This window comes from Suncus etruscus, chromosome 2 (assembly GCF_024139225.1).
Source record: "Suncus etruscus isolate mSunEtr1 chromosome 2, mSunEtr1.pri.cur, whole genome shotgun sequence".
In the NCBI taxonomy this organism is placed as follows: domain Eukaryota; kingdom Metazoa; phylum Chordata; class Mammalia; order Eulipotyphla; family Soricidae; genus Suncus; species Suncus etruscus.
The window spans coordinates 33,651,886-33,670,140 of NC_064849.1; the positions used below are offsets into that span (position 1 = coordinate 33,651,886).

At 51.7% G+C, this 18,255-nt stretch overlaps 1 protein-coding gene across 2 annotated transcripts in view; it reads left to right on the forward strand.

Annotated features, from left to right (window-relative positions):
* TNS1 (tensin 1) overlaps window positions 1-18,255 on the forward strand; it is a 200,195-nt gene that overhangs the window by 75,643 nt on the left and 106,297 nt on the right. For both annotated transcript variants that reach the window (XM_049768018.1, XM_049768016.1), the window contains exons 2-4: window positions 2,749-2,790; window positions 15,993-16,034; window positions 16,896-16,946. The gene's annotated coding sequence lies outside the window, so the exon portion shown is untranslated. The remainder of the gene's footprint in view (window positions 1-2,748; window positions 2,791-15,992; window positions 16,035-16,895; window positions 16,947-18,255) is intronic.

Here is an 18,255-nt window from a genome sequence, read left to right on the forward strand (position 1 = left end):
AGGGCGGCTAAGGGCCAGGGTGCCTGAGGGAATGAGAGAGCCTTTTAAGGCAACATTTCTCTGCCTTAAAACACACATACACAAACAGACACACACACACACACACACACACACACAAACACACACAGCAAGGAGAGAAGCATGAATGCCTGACACACACAACCAAGTTGGTGGGCTGCCGGCCGCCAGCCCGGAATGTACAGCTGTGGGCAGTGGGTTGGAGGGCAGGCCACTGGGGCAGCAGGCATCCGGCCTTCTGCTGGAGGTATCCTGAACCCCTCAGAGCTAAGTTGGGAAGGGGGAGAATCTGCCTCAGGGGTCCAGTGATCTGGAGTCCCACTTGATCTAGCAGGTCTCCCCTGGCTTAGTTCTGAGGGAAGGACCCCACCCCCAACTTGCCTCAAAGGACACCTATTCATTCCTCCCTGCATCAAGGTGTCCACACCTGATCCCAGATGGAGACTAGTGTCTCATGCTCAGGTTCCTGGGTGTTGCAGGGGGAGGTGGATAAATCTCCCCACCCCTCCCCTTCTGCCTGCTTGCCACCTTCAGATTCCCAGCTCTGCCCCAGCTCTGCTGGTCTGTGGATCATGGGGTGTAGGCATCTGGGGGCAATAGAATGGGGAGCGGTGGGACTTGTAAGCACAGAGTGGGGTTTGGGGTTGGGGGCGCAATATCAGTAGGTGCCAGTGCAGCAGGGAGGCTGTGTGTGGATGGGCTGAACCCCCTGCTGGACTTTGCTGGGGAATAGGGCAGGCAGAGATCTTACAAGTCAGTGTCTTCTTAAAACTTCCCCTTTTCTCCCATTTTCTGGGCTCTGCTTCTCCTGGTCCAAAAGGAGCCAGAAACTTTAAAATAATTGCTCTTCCCAGGCTTTGCATGATGAAGCCCTGAACACCTATGAGTGTGGCTCCCACTCCCCACCCCCCCCACCAAATAAGCAAAAACCAAACTAAAACACCTAAACACCCAAAGCCAAACCCAGCCCAAAGAAACAAAATCCTTTGCTCTTGGCCCAGGCTACTTGTCTCAAAAGCCCTGAACTCGGGACACCTCCCACCCGCATCCCATGTTCTACTTAACGTGGGTGGCAATGAACCTAAATCTCTCCCCTGAGTCTCCTCTGGAGAAGCAAATCCCTGCCACCCAGCAGCTGTGTGGCCTGGGGAAAGTTGCTTAACCTCTTTGTGCCTTACCCCTTAGTTCTTGGTGGTTGTTATAAAGGGTTCAGAGGCAGCAGAGCTAACACTTTGAGGGTGTTGGCTGGTTCCTGGTTTTCCCCTTCCTGCGACATCCACTTTCTCCTGCCTGCTGTGAGTCAAGGACTCGGACTTTCCTGACTCAGGGAAGAAAGTGAAGATGAGGGGTCAGAGATAGCATGGAAGTAGGGCGTTTGCCTTGCATGCAGAAGGACAGCGGTTCGAATCCCCGCATCCCATATGGTCCTCCAAGCCTGTCAGGAGCGATTTCTGAGCGTAGAGCCAGGAGGAACCCCTGAGCACTGCTAGGTGTGACCCCCTCCCCCCAAAAAGAGAGGTGAACTAAACTGGCTCAAGACACCCCCCCCATGGGGGGGTTGCTGCCAACCACTGGCCATTGAGGCACTCCTTCTCGGGGGTGTTTCCCCTCTGGGCTGGGTACTCCAGAAGCTGTCCGAAGACACCTAGAGGAGCAGATTGAGTGAAGCTCAGTGAGCCAAGCTGTAGGCTGCCTCCTGTGTGGGGTGTCACTGGGGTGAAGGCTGCCCACTGTCCCAGGAGGCAGGCACTCCATCTTTAACCCTCCATATCTGATGCCCAAAGAAACCCTCCCTCCCCTCCAACCCCCGCCTTCTCCATGGACCCCTGCCCCGAAGTGCTCAGGTCAGGAACTAGAGCCAAGACTGGGGAATTGGATCCAAGAAAAACACGTCCCGGCTCGAGAAAAGGAACACATTGAATCCCCGATAAAGGCCCCTGCTAATTGTTGGGGCAGTGGTTTGGCTGCCCTGCCTGATGGGGGTGTTATCTGCATGTGGGGAGCGGTCCAGCCCCCCTCCCCCCGCCCATTCCGAAGTTTTCATGGCTACTTTCCCTCCCACTCACCATCACAGGAGGTGAGGTCAATGACTCAAACCCCAACCAAACCCCCTCCATCCTAACCAAGGGGTTTGGTCCCTCCAGACCTACCAGGTTTGGGGAGGGGGTTCTGGCACTGGCTTGCTGGAAGGGACCCTTCTGCAGCCTGCTGCCCACTACTACACTCTGGGGAACCTGGCCAGCTATATGCCGCACTGACCTTTGGTGAGCTGCCTTGGCATGGAGCAAGGACCGAGGGGCAGCGGGAGGTGGTGGTGGTGGGGACGGACTGTTTCTTTTCTAGTTCTCTGAGCACAGAATACAAAATGTGGTTCACCCATCAGTTAGGAAATTTGGAACTTGTAGCAGTAGGTTAAACTCTCCCTGTTCTTTAGTTCTGGAGTCTTTGTCGGTAACCTGGTAACCTGGTGTGTGCATCCTCCTTTCCTGGCTCTTTAGCTTCTTTTTTTTTGACAAAATCTTAAAATGGTGACGTATATTTCTTGTTTGCCTTCTGCCTTGGGCCCCAGTGCTATTGCCTAAGTGTCTCTCCTCATTGTAACAGTCTTTCAAGGAACCCCGAGATGGGAAGAGGTGGGTGAGGCTGGGGAGAGGTGTTCTGGCTGTAGGAAGGAGTTGATTTTCTTGGGCTAAAAGATACTTACCTTGTTCTTTGCCCCTTCCTCTGCAGGTGGCTGCCCCCTGTCTTCCTCCGTCCAACCATGAACTGGTGGTAAGTGACAGTTGTCCCCTGCCCCCTCCCTAGCCAACCCTTCTTGTGCTCTGCTCAGCTGCAGCTGACTTTACTCATTCATTGTTAATCATTTCTTCTTCCTTTGGGCTGCACCCATAGTGCTGTGCTAGGGATGGAACCTGTGGCTTCAGCTATTTCAGCATCTCCTTAGCCTGCTGCTTACTCTTCATCCTGTGCGCTGGCAGGCCCTCTGGGTGCTGAGGGTTTAGGAAAGGAGGAGAAGGGGGTGCATCCCCACGCTGAGGCTGGATGGGGAGGAAGTGAGTCATGAAGTCCCTTCTGATGAGATGCAGGGCCTCCTCTTTCCAACCCGGAGACCAAAGTCCTTGGAAAAAACCATAAAAGGACACAATGCACGATTCCTGGGCTGAGCAGTGCCTGCTGTCCAGGGCCCACAGGACCAAGGGCTGAGGATGTCCCTTCTCACCTTGGAGGCAGGGGGAGGGTGGCCTGACCCTCGGAGCACCTCTTCCTAGGCAGACTGGCCCACTGCCACATGCCTGGCTAAGTGCAATCCTGCCCCCTCCCGTGCTCTCTCTGCCCTCCTCCTGCCTCCCATTCCAGCGGATTCCAGAGTGTGCATAGGACAAACTCTGCTCCTGCCTAGTGCCAATTTTGAATGCTGGGAGCTTGTCCCCTATCCTCTCTGCCTTCCCAGGGCCCTTACCTGTCTTCCCCCAAACAACTGCTGGAGGGGAAGAGGTCTGTGTATGCAAGTGTGTGTGTGTGTGTGTGTGTGTGTGTGTGTATGTATGTGTGTGTGTATGTATGTGTGTGTGAGTTGGTGGGTTGGTGGGTTGAATATGGGGGAAGGCTTCTTGAAGGTGTACTGTGATCCATTTGACTTTAGAAAGAAAGTATGTGTGTGTGTGAATGGTGTGTATTTGTATAAATGTGTGTCTGGATGCATCATGCAAATATGTACTAATATACTACATGTATATATGTCTGGTTATACATGTGTGCATGTATATATGAATATATGTGCATGTGTGGGTATGTGTAATGAGTGTGTTTATATGTCCATATATGCTTATAGGTGTAAATGGTGTATTTACATATGCATGCATACATGTATTTGTGCACACATGGATATGTCTTGGCTCATCTAGAGGTGTCTGTGGTGCCTAGCTGTTCTTGAGAGCCTGCAGAGGAGAAAGTGTCTGGGGTGCAGTGGCCTCTACAAGCCCATCCTGGCACTTGCTGAACTGGTACTGGACTCGGTGGTTGGTGCATGACCCTTCTCTGCAGCAATCATATTCCCCCTGACTACGGGTTTGTCCAGTGCTTAGGGTAGGAGCTATTTCCCTTCATGCCTGAGTGGGACCCTGTGTACTGGTGCCAGTGGCTAGCTTCCCTTCTGTGATGGTTCCGAGCCATTGCTGGCGTGTGCACACAGGCAGAGACCCACAATGTCAGGTAATCAGAGCCTCACTTGCCTTCATTGACCCTGCCTGCCCTGCCCTGCCTGCCTACCTTTCCCCTCTTTGCTCACATCCCTCCTCTCCTGTCTCCTGGGGCAAGGAAGTGGGTGAGGTGCTCTAGTCCTGGGCCTAGACCCTGCACAGTGGTGGGTCCAGATGTGAAGTGTCATTTGCACAGAGCCTAGCAGGGAGTCATGGGGGCCAACCTAATAAATCCAGAGTACAGAAGCCCTATCTGGGAGGTGCCAGGGAGAACCAGCTCTGGGATTACCAAAATGGTTCGATGGGGAGTGGTGGCCCTCAGACTCTTCTTCACTCAGTCCAGCTACCCCCTCACTGTGGGGAACAGAATGTCCTCAGAGGGTCTGGTCAGAACTGGGGGGGGGGGTGTCTGGTCTTTGGGGATCTCCAGGCCAGAGGCAGATGCCTGGCTGCTGAGAACCACATGAGCTGTTTACATGAGGAGGGTCAGGGGTGAGAAGAAAGCGGACCAAGTTGGCATTCCAGCTGCGGGACTTCTAGTCCCTCCCTTCAGCCCCAGTGAGGGGGTAGAATGTCCTTGTGCTTCTGACATGCTCCACCTGCACTGGGCTCGCTGCTCTCCAGAACCTGGTTCAGCCCTCGGGAATTTGTTTCTTTGTTTTTTGCGGGGGCTACACCCGGTGGCATTCTGGGTTTAATCCTCGCTCTGCACTCAGAAATCACCTCTGGTGGGATGCTGAGAATCGAACCCAGGTTGGCTGTGTGCAAGGGAAATGCCTTACCACTGTGCTATCACTCCAGTCCCCTGCTCTTGATTTCTATTGCTTTAAGCCACCATCCCTGGTTTTCTTGCTAGTCCTTGAATGCACTGGGTACCAGGCTGCTTCAGGGCCTTTGCACAGGCCATGCATGCCCTCATCCTCCCATGTCTGGAATGCTGATTCCTACTGTCTGTCCCCCTAATCATGGAATTTGCTATGTACTTATCTTCCCTAGATTAGACCACTTCCCCACCCCATGTAACCACCATGCTCGTAAGAGTTTCCTCTCTGGTCTGTCTGGGCAGTGGGCACGCTGGCTGACACACAGGAGACGCTGCATTCATGCCCCTTGAATGCTGGAGGAAAAGACCCAGCAGCATAATGTCCAACCCTGTGCACTCTCTCTTGTTCCCTATTCTGCCCACTGGCACCAGGAGTCCCTTAGGCCACCAGTAGGAAGTTGCTTTTCCACCGGGAATTCGAAAGTGGCCTGGGACACAGAGGGAGAAAGTTTGGCTGCCCTGAGAGCACTCACACCTGTTTCCTCAGGCCAGTGCACTGAGCAGGTTCACAAGAGGGAGGAAAGGGCGGCGGTACTTTTCCTTCCTTTTTCAGCCCGGCCTGCCCCCCACGCAGGGCTGGCCTCCCACTTGAGTCTATCTGTCTGTCTGTCTGTCTGTGAGCCCTGTCTGAGTTTGATGGTAGCTCAGTGATCTTGCTTACCGGCTCACCCCTCTGGAATGAGGCCCATCACCCAGGCATGGGATTCCTACCCACTCGCTGAGCCAAACACTTTCTGGCACTTGCCAGGCTAGCCAGGGTGAAGTGGCTTAATCTTCAACTCATGTTTTCGTCTTTCTCAATAGTGGCTGTCCAAGGTCCAGGATGGTATGATCCTCGGGTCACCTCTGTCCTGGGGGGGGGGGTCTTCTGCTGGGGATGAGATGCAGAAGGGAGACAGCTGGTTTGCTACAGACACTCCTCATCCTTAGAAGGAGCTGAAGGAGCTGAAGCAGCTTTCCTTGCCCTCGGAAACATTCCAATCAGGAGGATTTCTCTCCTCTGAGCTCTGGGCATGCCGCCTGGCATTGCTGCCCTAGGCTGGCACAAAAATGGGTGCAGGCCACGTCCTAGCCAACACGTTGGCCAACTCTCAAACTGTCCTTGGGAAGGCATGGAGGTCAGTGGGGGTGGCAGAGAAGGGGGTGGAAGCAGAGGTGTTCCATTCAGGCAGCCAGCAGGAAAAGAACCTTTATGGTGAACTTGGTTCAGCTCTGCTGAAGTAAACCATGGGAGCAGGAGAGACAGTATAGGGATAAGGAGCTTGCCTGGCATGCAGCCCACTCCAGTTTGATTCCTGGCACCACATAGGAGCCTCTGAGCACCACCAGGAGTGATCCCTGAACATAGAACCTAGAACAAACCCTGAGCACTGCCAGATGTAGCCAACCCCTCTCCTCCCAAATATAAGAAAAGAATATACACCCGGTAGGGGAGGTGATGTCCTAGACAAAGCAGTGACCAAAGGGAGTGGGGGAGACTTCCTCTCTAGTCTGCAGAGCCCCTCAGATTTAGATTCAATCACCAATGGCGACTGCCCCTTGGGGCAAGTGTGAACTATCTGAGTGTGTGGGAGGAACATGAGTAGGGAGCGAAGTGGGGCTCAGAGGAGCAGGAGGCAGGTCTGGGCTGGGCTGAGAGGCAGGGCTGATGTTCAGCTCTCTAGGACACCTGTGCTCATTGCTGTGGGGGCACCTGGTGATGCCAGGTACTTCTCCAGAGTTTCTCTTTACAGTACCAACCTTGAAGGCAGAAACCCTGTTTCTCTGGGTTCCAGCATGTATGTAAATTTTAGGGCTAGGTCTATTCCTCCATCTCTGCCATTCGTGCTCCCCACAGCCACCCCCAAGTGCATACCTTGTGCTTGGAGCTGTGATTTTTGGAAGGCAGGTTGAGTTAGAACAATCCCATAGCCGCAGGGCTGAACACAGGGAGACAGACACAGGGTTTAATCCTGCCCTTTCTGAAACTGAGGCATAGAGATTTACTTTCTTCTTTTTCTTTTTTTTGGCTTTAGGGCCACACACGGTGACACTCGGAGTTACTCTAGGTTATGTGCTCAGAAATCTCTCCTGGCTTGGGGACCATATGGGACGCTGGGGGAATCGAACCGAGGCCTGTTCTAGGTCAGCACGGGCAAGGCAAACACCCTACCACTTGCGCCACTGCTTCGGCCCGAGATTTACTTTCTTACATGAGTTGTTGTTGTTATGTTTGAGCCCCACCTGGAGGTAACACAAGTCTTACTCCTGGCTCTGAGCTCAGGAATTAATCCTGGCAGTGCTCTGGGGACTATATAAGATATTGGCAATCAAGTCTAGGTCATCTGCATGCAAGGCAAGCACCTTACCTGCTACTATGGTTCTGGCCCAAACTTTTTTTTTGTTGTTGTTGTTGTTTTTTGTTTGTTTTTGGGTCACACCCGGTGGTACTCAAGGGTTACTCTTAGCTCTGCACTCAGAAATCTTTCCTGACAAGGCTCCGGGAACCATATGGAATGCTGAGAATTGAACCGGGGTCTGTCCAAAGTTTTCTAATTGGGAAAGTATACACAATGTAAAATTCAGCATCTAAGTCAGTTTTGGTGTTGTTTTCTTATATATTTTTTGCAGTGGAGTAGGAGGTACTGACATCTTACAAGCTGTGCTTAGGAGTGAGGTTGGGGTTGTGGGGAGCAGCAGTCCTCAACCTGGCTGGGCAGGTCTCCTGGTTAGTGTTTGGTTTCAGTGGCACTGAGACCATACTCAGTACTATTGTGGGTGTGGTAGAGTAAAACGTCCACATAGTGGGTAGAACACCAAGTCTCTCAATTACAAGGTATGTACTCCAGCCTTGGAACCATCTCCCAGGCAGTTAATTTGATTTGATTTTTTGGGATTTGGACCACTTCCAGTCGTAGTCAGGATTTTCCTTTTGACTCTGTGCTCAGGGATCAATTTTGGCACTTCAATGGTTTTATTTATTTATTTTTAAATAAAAATAAAAATTAAATATTATTAAATATTTAAATAATATTAAACAGTTATTTAAATAATATTTAAATAAATTAAATATTAAAATTGGGGCCACACACCACAATGCTCAGGGGCTCTACACTCAGAAATTATACCATGTGGTCCTCAGGGAACCATATGAAATGCAGGGTATTGAACCTGGGTCTGCTGTGTGTAGGGCAAGCTGCCTATGTGCTCTGTCTCTCCAGCACCCCAAATTATTTTATTTACGTGGCAGGGTGGAGATGGGGACACATTTGGCAGTCCTCAGAGGTTGTTTCTGGCCCAGTGCTCATGAGTAACCTTGGCAGTACTCAGGAGATCATGTGTATGCTGGGAATTGGAACCAGGGTTAGCCATAAGTCAGGCACGTGCCTTAATCCTGCACTTTTTGCCCTCTTACTGTTTTTGTTTTTGTTTTTGGGCCACTCATGGTGGCGTTCAGGGGTTACTCCTGCTCTGTGCTCAGAAATCACTCCTGACAGCCTCAGGGGACCATATGGAATGTTGGGGATTGATATCGGTCAGTCTTGGGTCTGTTGCGTGTAAGGCAAATGCTCTACCTTTCCTGAAAAGTGCTCTTCACTTGGCCTCACACAGTCCTGCCTTTTCTCCCTATTTCATTTTGGGGCTACCACTGTTATTACTCAGGGGCACCTACCAGCATAGTGCTCCCTCCTTAGAGTGCTCAATATGGTGCTGGAGGTTGAGCCCGGGCTCCCTGCACGTAGAGTGTGCACTGCAGCCTTTTAATCGCTCTCTCAGAGGCTAGGCATGTCCTTTCATGAAGAGGCCCATTCTACCCCATTGCCAACTTCACCCTGCTTCTTTGCATCTGCCTGTGGCCGCCCACTTGCTGCCCTAATTTAGTAGCAGTGCTCTAGGTGACGCACAAAATGTGTGCATATACCCTGTGGGGCTTTGTTTGCCCTTCTTGAAGATCTTTAGCCAGAAATTTAATGACCTAGTGATATGGCAATTGCAGGTTGCTTTTTATCCCCTCTAAGGCAGAAAGGCCAATGCAATTTTTTTTTTTAGCAGGGGCACCATTTCATCCTGAGCAAGGATTCTGATTTCCCCCATGTCCTTGCCAACTCTTATTATTTTCTAATTTTTTTGTCACACCCAGTGGTCCTAAGATCTTACTGCTTCATCTGTGCTTAGGGATCACTTCTGTTGGGGCTTGAGGAGGGGGAAGTACATATGGAGCACATGCGATAGACCCAGATTAGCTATGTACAAGGTACAAGGCCAGTGACTTAACCCTTTAACCTCTGTACTATCTCCTCAGCCCATTTTCTGGTTTATATATATTTATTTTCTGGATTATATATAACATAATTTATATAATTATATTATAGTTATATTATATATATATATATATATAGTAACATATTATGTATATTGGCCACACCTGGCATTGCTCAGGGATCACCCCTAGCGGGATTGGAGAACCAGTTGGGATGCTGGAGATAAAATGCCTTACTCACTGTACTATCGCTTCTAGCCTCTGGCTTTATTTGTATAGTAGTCATATAAGGGGTCTGTAGCCTGGAGATTTTTTTTTTAAGTTTTGGGCCACACCCAGCAGTGCTTAGGAGTTATTTTGGCTCTGCACTTAGAAATCATTCATGGTAGGCTCAGGGGACCATATGGGATGCCGAGGAATGATCCCGGCTTAGCTGTGCGCAAGGCAAACACTTTACCTGCTGTGCTATTGCTCTGGCCCCAGCCTGCGGATTTTGAAGCACTTTTTCAAGGTGCCATAGAGTCAGACCAGGATTAGTAGATGCCTTAGCTGAGTTGGATGGAAGAGAAGGCTGTGTGTGGGAGAATGTGGAATTCAGCCCTGCCTGATACTGCTCTTCATCCAGGGGCTTGACTAGTTGCTTGGTACCCCAGCACCTGACCACTCCCATCCTCAGGCAGTGGGGGTAGGGGTGCTGAATAGTTGTCTTCAGGAGTTCCTGCAAAATAGCACAAGGCCAGGAGAAAGGAACCCCAAGAATCTCTTTCAAACTAGGGGGAGCCCCTGGTATGGGGATTTCCAATGTGGTGAAGCAGGTCTGAAACCCCTCATTTGTATACCCTGTCCAGAGCTGGTGCTGATGGTAGTTCTTTTTGTGTGTGTCTTGGTCAAGGCCAACTGCCACCCTGCATTTGGACTGGGAGGGGACACAGTCCCTGGAGGGAAGGGCACCGGACTATTGTGTATGGAGCCTGCCTTGAGGATCCTATTTTGGGGTGGGGAGAGCAAGAAGCTTTGCAGTGAATTTTCCAAAGTGAGGCCTGACCAGAGAGTGCCTTAATATATCCTGTGATGGGAGAGGAAACCGTGGTCTGGGTTTCAGCCTGTTTGCCATCTGGACAGAAGGAAAGAGGGTAAGAGGAGGGAGGGTGCTCCAGAAGGAAGTAGGCTGTGGGAGTAAGAGCTGTGGACCCACATCCCAGCCTAAGAAGGCTGGCCAAATCCAGGGTAGCAGGGGTGGTCAGCCATCTGTGCCCCTGAGGGGGACCTAGGTGGTGTGTGTAGGTATGAGTGTGTTAGATAGACCAGGAGAGGGCTGTGAAGCCTCCCCAGGAAGGAGGGATTCCCAATTGAAGGGTCTGTTCTGGGTCTTTGAAACGGAACATGATTGCAGAAAGGGGTTGAGAGCTGAGAGCCTGATGCCCCCTACAGCAGGGGGTGGTGTTGGGATTGTAGGTACTCAGTGGGGGTTAGGAAAACGGCAGGCCAAGGTTGGCTGGAAGGATCTGGAGATGGGGCAGACAGGATGCCTGGTGCCCTGGCAGGAGAGAGCCCAACCAGCATGAGAATGAACAGAATTTAATAGGTTGGAGCTCTATACTATACCCAACCACAGCAAGGCTGGCAGACTCCTGAGCATGGGAGCAGGACTCGCTTGTCCCCAAACCCAAATAAAATACATAACAGAGCAAAACCAGTGGATATTGTGGCAGTAGGGGGTTTGCAAACCAGGGCAGGGTGTTCACAGCTGACTGCCTAGCTAGAGCTTGGAAGCAAGGCGATGCCAAGAGAACCAGGCTTGACCATTCACCCTCTACTGGTTCCAGATCACTCACTGTCTTCTCATTGGGAGAAAGTGTGGAGTAACTTTGCCCAATACCTTTGGGAACCCAGGCAGCCACTGCCTCTGTCCTCCTTGGCAAGCCCAGAGCTCAGTGGCTCCCTAAACCCTTCTGAGTCTATACTCGCAGCAGGACCCCTTAATATGATGGTGGGCTGCAGAGGGCTTCTGCTGCTGTAGTTTTGTGGGGGTGGTGTCTGGTAAAGTTGATGGCGCCCCCTTACAGGCCTCTGGGTTATCAGTAGTTTAGCATCCCAACCCTGCCAACCGTCTGCCACACCCCCTCCATGTTTCATGGCCCATCTTGCCTCAATGCCCCTCTTGCTGCCACGCCTCCTCCTGCTGGTGATTGGTACCTAGCTGCCCCACCCTTTGCCAGCACCCCCTTCCTTCATCTGCCAGGGTTCTATTTTTAGAACCTGCAAGCCTGGAATAACTTTTTCTGAGTCCTGGGGACAGAGGACATTCCAGCCCCCATCCTGCCTGCCCCCTTCTCCTGATCCTCGTGATCTCACAGCTGGTTTCCATGGCAATCGAGGTGATGTCACGGGGTCTTGGGGCCTGAAGGGAAAAATAAGGGAAAATAGCCCAGATTCCATGCCTCCCAGGGGGGCAAGCGCAGGCGAGCTGGAGGGCTGGGAGAGGGGAGGATGTGAGGAATTTCTGGACGGAATGTTCCTTCGAGGCTCAGTCCACATTCTGGGCTAGCCCCCTCCCCCCTCCTCCAGCACAGACTTGGGTACTTCCCCCTGCCTGCCGGCTATGGTCCTTTGCCTTCCCCTCCTTCAAGAACAGCAGCTCACAGATGCATTTTTCTCTCCCTGTTAGCCATCTACGTGCCCTCCTGCCCGAACCTCCAGGCCATTCTCCCCTAGCTCCAACCTCATGGGGCACATAGTGCAAGGGGCTGGAGGGGCTGCATAAATGCCTGCATAGAGAGACAGGCTTGTCTTTTATAGGGGAAAAATTCCTGAGAGGATGTGTGATCTGTCTGTGGTTCCCAGGGCACAAACTCCGGAAGTTCTCTCGTGGTGTGAGCTGAGTCCTTCCTCTGCAGCCCACTCCCCCTCTGCCTATAGAAGGAGACAGTAGACAACTCATCTCAACAGTTTGTTTGGGGGACGTGTCCCACAGTGCTAGGGGCTATTTCCACCTCAGTGCTTAAGGGAACTGTGTAGAATAGGGAGGAACAACCCTGCACATATGTTCTAGCTCTGCTGAACCATCTCTCCAGTCCAACAATTAGTCTTTGAAGTTGCTAAAAGCTTCTTCCGGACAGTGAGAGGCGTGGAATGAAGCCCCAAGAGTGGGGTGAGTAGCCTGAGAATGAGGATGAGGGCAGAGGTCCTGGTCCTAGCTTGGCTCTCTCTTGCCTATTGTGGTGGAACTCGGGCTGGGTAGAATTCAGGGCGTGTTGAACTTGGGGTGAGGGCTGCTCAGCTTTTTCAGCTCTAACACGAGGATACTTACCCACACAGTGGTGTCCAACTAATGTCCATAGAAGTAAAATGCCTAATTGTATGCCTGGGATTCCTTAGCACCTAATTGGTCTTCTCACTGTCATATGAGGGGCAGCTCCACCCAGGACAGGAAAAGGGCGAGTGAGCAAGCCAGCTGAGGTGCAGAAGGAGGCATGTGAGTACCAGGCTAACAGTTGGGTCAGTGCCTCGACAATCTCATGAATTTGAGATCCTCATTGGCTCCAGGGTCACATGTTGTGAACTTGTTTCTGGACATTCAAAGTTCTGTGCAGGGTACGGGGGGCCTGGCAGGCTATAAGTTGCAAACCCTCAGCTTTTGAAAACCGATGTAGATCCAGGTTTTGCTGTGGAGTTGGGTGGAACCTGACGTGTGCATGTGTGTGGATATGTGTGTGGATGCATGTATGTGCATAAATGTATGTGCATGACTGTGTGCCAGTGTGCATGTGCATGTGCATGTGTGTGTTACTGTCTCAGTAACTCTTCCTCTAAGTCATGCTTCTGCCAAGCAAGAAGGGGAAGAAAGGGACAAACCTCAGGAAGGCGCTCTCTCACCAGATGAGTCCGGGGCTAGGACAGCAAGGCAAGCTTGGGAGATCTCAGTGTCATCTTCTCAATCCTGCCAGCAACCTCACTTTGAAAGCCTTGGCAAGTCATGCTGCTCTGTGCCTCAGTTTCCTTACCTGTGAATCAAGATGACAGGCGATCTGTCAGAGCTGAGGTTCTGAGAATGGTTTGTAGGGAGTTGTGCCTGTGTCATAATGCCAAGGAGTAGTGATAGCCGTGTACTGGTTCTGTTTCTAGAGCTACCCCTGCCTTCTCTGCAGGGACTGGGGTGGCGACTCCTACCTCTAGTCCCCTGTCATTGGCTTGTAGCAGAAATAGAGACGAGGGACAGATATCTGGGAATGGGGTAGAGAGGGGAGGGGAGCAGTGTGCATGCTGGGCTGTGTTTACCAACACCCTCAGATCTGCACTTTTTGGAAAAATTATCTGCACTGCGACCAGTGAGCTGGAGGCATCGCGTGGCTGGCAAGCATCTTGCCTATGGCCGGTTTCCAGCTGGCCAGGGGCACGAGATGGGGGCTGAGGGGCTGGCATGCTGCTGATTGCTGGCATTGGGAGCCCTTTCTCAGTGCTGCCGAGTCCTGTGGTTTCCAATATTGACTCTGACTCCAAGGCCTGCGCCCTGCCAGACCCGAGGGGTAGTGAGCGGGCGGGTGGAGATGATAAATAATAACACCAGCCAACACTTAAGTGCCTGGCTCTGTGCTGAGTGCTCTGGGGCTCTGCCCCACACATTCTCATATGAAGGCTCCAGGCAGCAAGGACAGTGAACAGAGGAGGTGGTTTGCCAGAAGTAGAGTGGGCCTGGCCTGTGCAGCCAGTTTAGCTCAGCACAGCTCTAAGTGTGCCCCTGCCCAGTCTGAAAGCCTCTCGGACATGCACCTTCTGGGGGGCTCCGAGGTGTGTCCTGCTCTCCAGCTGTCCACTCTGTGGGGGGCTTCCTCATAGGAGGACATGGAGCTCTTGGGAGTCAGGGAGGGGCCCGGGGCAGACACTTATTTCTGATTCTCCATCTTTGCCCCTTTCAGTCCTTCTTAGACACACCTTTCTTGGGAGGTTTTATTTTGTTTGAGGATCACACCATCAGTACTCAAGGCTTTCTTCTTACTCTGTATTCAGGGAACTCTTTTGTGATGCGGGAGCCAACTTTATGGGGTGCCTTTTGTGGAAAGCACTCATGTTGGTGCTGAATAAGGAGGAGGACCCGGCCTCCATTTTGGTTCTGGATGGCCTAGCCTGAGGGCCAATTTAGGTCTGTTTTTGAGACAGATGGGCTCAGGGAGATGAGTCCACAGGGGCTGGATCACTGCATGGAGATGATTATCTGACTGGAGCAGATGAGTCCACATGGACTAAAACACTCACTACTGAGAGATGACTCAACATGGGCTGGAACACGGGCTTTGAACAAGAGTTCTGGGGTTCCATCCTCTCTACTGACTGGTCACCTGCTACCCTGAGGTGTGTCTTCCAATCAAGATAGACAATGGGGGCCAGAGCGATAGTACAGTGGGAAAGGTGTTGCATACTGTGCATGAAGCCTACTGAGGTTCAGTTCAATCTCTGGCATTGCATTTGTTCCCCAAGCCTGCCAGGAATAATGCCTGAGTAATTCTGGAGTAACCCTTGAGCCTGGCCAGGTGTGGCCCTAAGCGAAAAAAAGAAAGAAAGAAAAAGAAAACAAGATCTATAGTGAGAACTTTATTTGGGGACTAAGACCTATTTTTAAGATTAGTGGTCCCTGGGATGTGCAGGGGTCTTCCTGGAGGAGGAGAATTTATTGGGGAATTGAGTGTCGAAACAGAAGCTATGCATTAGTGAAGACTTGGATATGGGAGTAACAAGATGGTCTTGAGGGTGGGTCTACATGAAGCCAAGACTGGGAGACTGGCAATCTCTTGGAAAAAGTTAGACTCTGCAGGCTTCTTCCCTTCTGGGCTGCTATGATTTCACTTGTAGAACTTGAAGCCCAGATCCCCAGGACCTCAGGTTAGGGTTCCTGTCATGCTGGACCCACTGGTGAGTGATGACTCATTGAATTTCTCCAGATCTCTTCATTGGGGTCGGCTATAATGCCCTCACCTCCCTTGTAGGTGCTTGCTATGAATTCACAAGATTGTATGGATGAAAATGGCCTGGAAATGAGAAATTGTTCCTTGCTACCTTGGCCTTTTTATTGGGGGTGGGGGCATGATGATCTGAGTCTGAAGCCAGGGTGTAGGTGGTCAAGCTGAATGGTGCCAGCACCATTAGAAGTAGTTTTCATGGACCAGAGAGATAGTACAATGAGTAGGGCACTTGTTGTTCACTCCTTAACATGCTATATACTCTTTCAAGCCCCACCAGAAGAGATTTCTTTTTTTGTGATTTTTTTTTCCTTTGGTTTTGGGGTCACACCCGGCAGCGCTCAGGGGTTACTCCTGGCTCTATGCTCAGAAATCGCTCCTGACAGGCTCAAGGGACCATATGGGAGGCTAGGATTTGAACCACTGTCCTTCTGCATGCAAGGCAAATGCCTTACCTCCATGCCATCTCTCCGGCCCCTAGAAGTGATTTCTTAAGGCAAAGAAAGGAGTAAACCCTGAGCCCTGCTGGATGTGGCTTCCAAACCCAAACTAAAACCAGACAAACAATAAATAATATCCTTTCAGATTCTTCCTCTTAAGCTTGGAGCTGGGCACGGGGTGGATGCTATTGATGGGGTATCTATGTGTGTTGGGGTGGGGGTGTTCTCTCTCGCCCTGACACTGGCCATAAGCCACAGGGAGAGGGACCATCCCAGGCGTGTGCCCTGCGGCTGACCCTCTCTTCTCTTTGCCCACAGCCTGTTCGCACTGAGAGCGCAGCCAAGAATGTAGTGGATACGGTGAGTGGGGCTGGTGGGTGGGGCACAGTCTGGGCATGAGGAAGGCTGGAAAGCGGAAGATGGATTTGGGGAGGAAAGGCAAATAGACGGGTTTCGAGAAACCCCTTTCTGGAGTGTATTTGGGGAACTTGGAGGGGAAGTGGGTGATGTGGGGAACGGGAGAGCTGGAGAAGGGCCGGCAAAGCAGGCAGATGGAGGGCATGGTCAGCACGTCTCTGTGGCTTCTGTATTAGCTCTGCAGAGCCTTCAGGCAGGCCTGGCTTCTCTGCAGACCTTTCGGGCTCAACTGAGGCACCCCAGGCTGCCTGTGGCAGCTGCTTTGGGCTCCCGGCCATGGCCCAGGTAGGATGAGGGGGATTGGAGGCTGAGAACCTGAGTTTGAACCCGAATGCCTCCCAGCTTCTGTTTGTGTGATTGAGGGCAAACCACGCCTCTTCTGGGTCTCAGCTTTCATTATTTCTGTTTTCTCTTTTGGTTTTAGGCCCATGTTCCAGTCTTTTGGGGACCTAGGGGAGTGCTGCTTCCAGCTCTGTGCTCTGGGGTCACTCCTGGCCATGCTCAGGGGACCATGTGTGCTGGGCATTGAGACTGGGCCTCCTGCTGGCAAAGCCCTAATTTAGCCTCTGAAGCATTGCCTTCAGCCCCGCCTCAGTTTTCTTCCCTGAAAAATGGGACTAATTCTCTTCTCCCAGGGGGTGCTTCCAAGTTAAATGAGAAGATCTGCTTTGCTCTGAGGAGGTCTTTCAGGACTCAGCGGCCAACTCAGCCCTCTCCCAGTCCCCACTGCAAGACTCCTAACTCTAGCCCATCAAATTCGATAGGTGCAAGACCTTCTCTGATGAGTTTCTTCTTTGTCTCCAGGGAGAAGGAGCCTTCCGGGCTGGAAGCTCACGGAAAAGCCTTGAGGAAGACGTAAGTGAGGGTAGGGTGGGGAAAAATATGGCCAGCCGCAGGGCCCCAGGGAGCGGCCTTATCTCAGACTTCTCTTGGTGCAAGGGTGGAAGGAAACATTGCCCTGGCTTTGTCCAGGAGGATTGTCAGGTTCTCATCTGCAGATGAGGGGTGGTATAGCAGGAAGCCCCCATCAATCACCCCCAGCCTCTGTCTTGACTTGGGCCTTTAGAGTAGTTGACCTCTACCATTTTGCTATGATGTTGCCCTCACTTTAAATACTCCAGAGCTGGGAATAAATGACAGAGGAAGGGCCAGAACATGGGAATAGCTGTAGCTGGTGAGACCAAGGACAGAGCCAGGGTGCTATCAGCCCAAGTCACTTGCTGGCTCTGTATTTTGGGGCCTTCTCCGATGAGGCAGAATTCCTTGTGTAAGCTTCCGTACTGGTGTTTTCTGGAGGTGGTTGGTGGTTTGTGGTTGGGGTGCACAGGACACTCAGAGAGGTCTGTAGGGGCCAGGATGGCATCCTTGCTTGTCTCCACACCCCAGGTAAGAGGCCCCATGAAGTTTGTCTCTGTCTCTGTCTCTGTCTCAACACGCTCCTCTTCTCTGCTTGAGCCCCTCTGCCGGCCTCTCCAGCTGCAGAGGAACAGGGAGTGGTTTTGGCGGTTGGCACAAGGGGAGTTGTTGATGGCCTGAAGCCCTATCATCTGACAGCTGCCTGACCTGCCAGGGAGGGCCCTAGAGGGGGGCCTGGGGTGGTAGTGGTGCAGGACTTTGCTGTGGACAGACACTGCCCTGTCAACCTAGAACTCGCCAGGGCCACATGGCGCCACTGTTCGGGGACACCGGGGGGCCTACAGATCCCTGCAGGAACCAAAATCAGCCTCTCTAACGAGTGGGAGACCTTTGCTCCAGGTACTTGTGGGTCCTTGATTAGTGCCACATCCCAGGGCAGGGGCCCTTGTATCATCAATCTGTAGGGTTTTTGGAGCCACGTAACAGGAGAAATGCATGTTTGTACTTAAACCTGCCATTAAGGATGAGTTAGATAATTGCTCAATGTTAGTTTTTCTTAGTACTTTTTATTGATTTGAAAAAAAATTTTGGTGGGGGAGGAAGGCAAATGTTCAGGGGCATTCCTGGCTCTGTATGCAGGGGTTGCTGTCAGCACTGAAGGGATTATGTGGTAGTAGGAATTGAACTTGGGGCAGTGACATATCAGGCAAGTGCCTGAACTCTCTCTCGCATTTAATTTTTTTGTTGTGGTTGTTTGGTTTTTGGATCACGTCCAGTGGCACTCAGGGCACTCCTGAATCTGTGACAG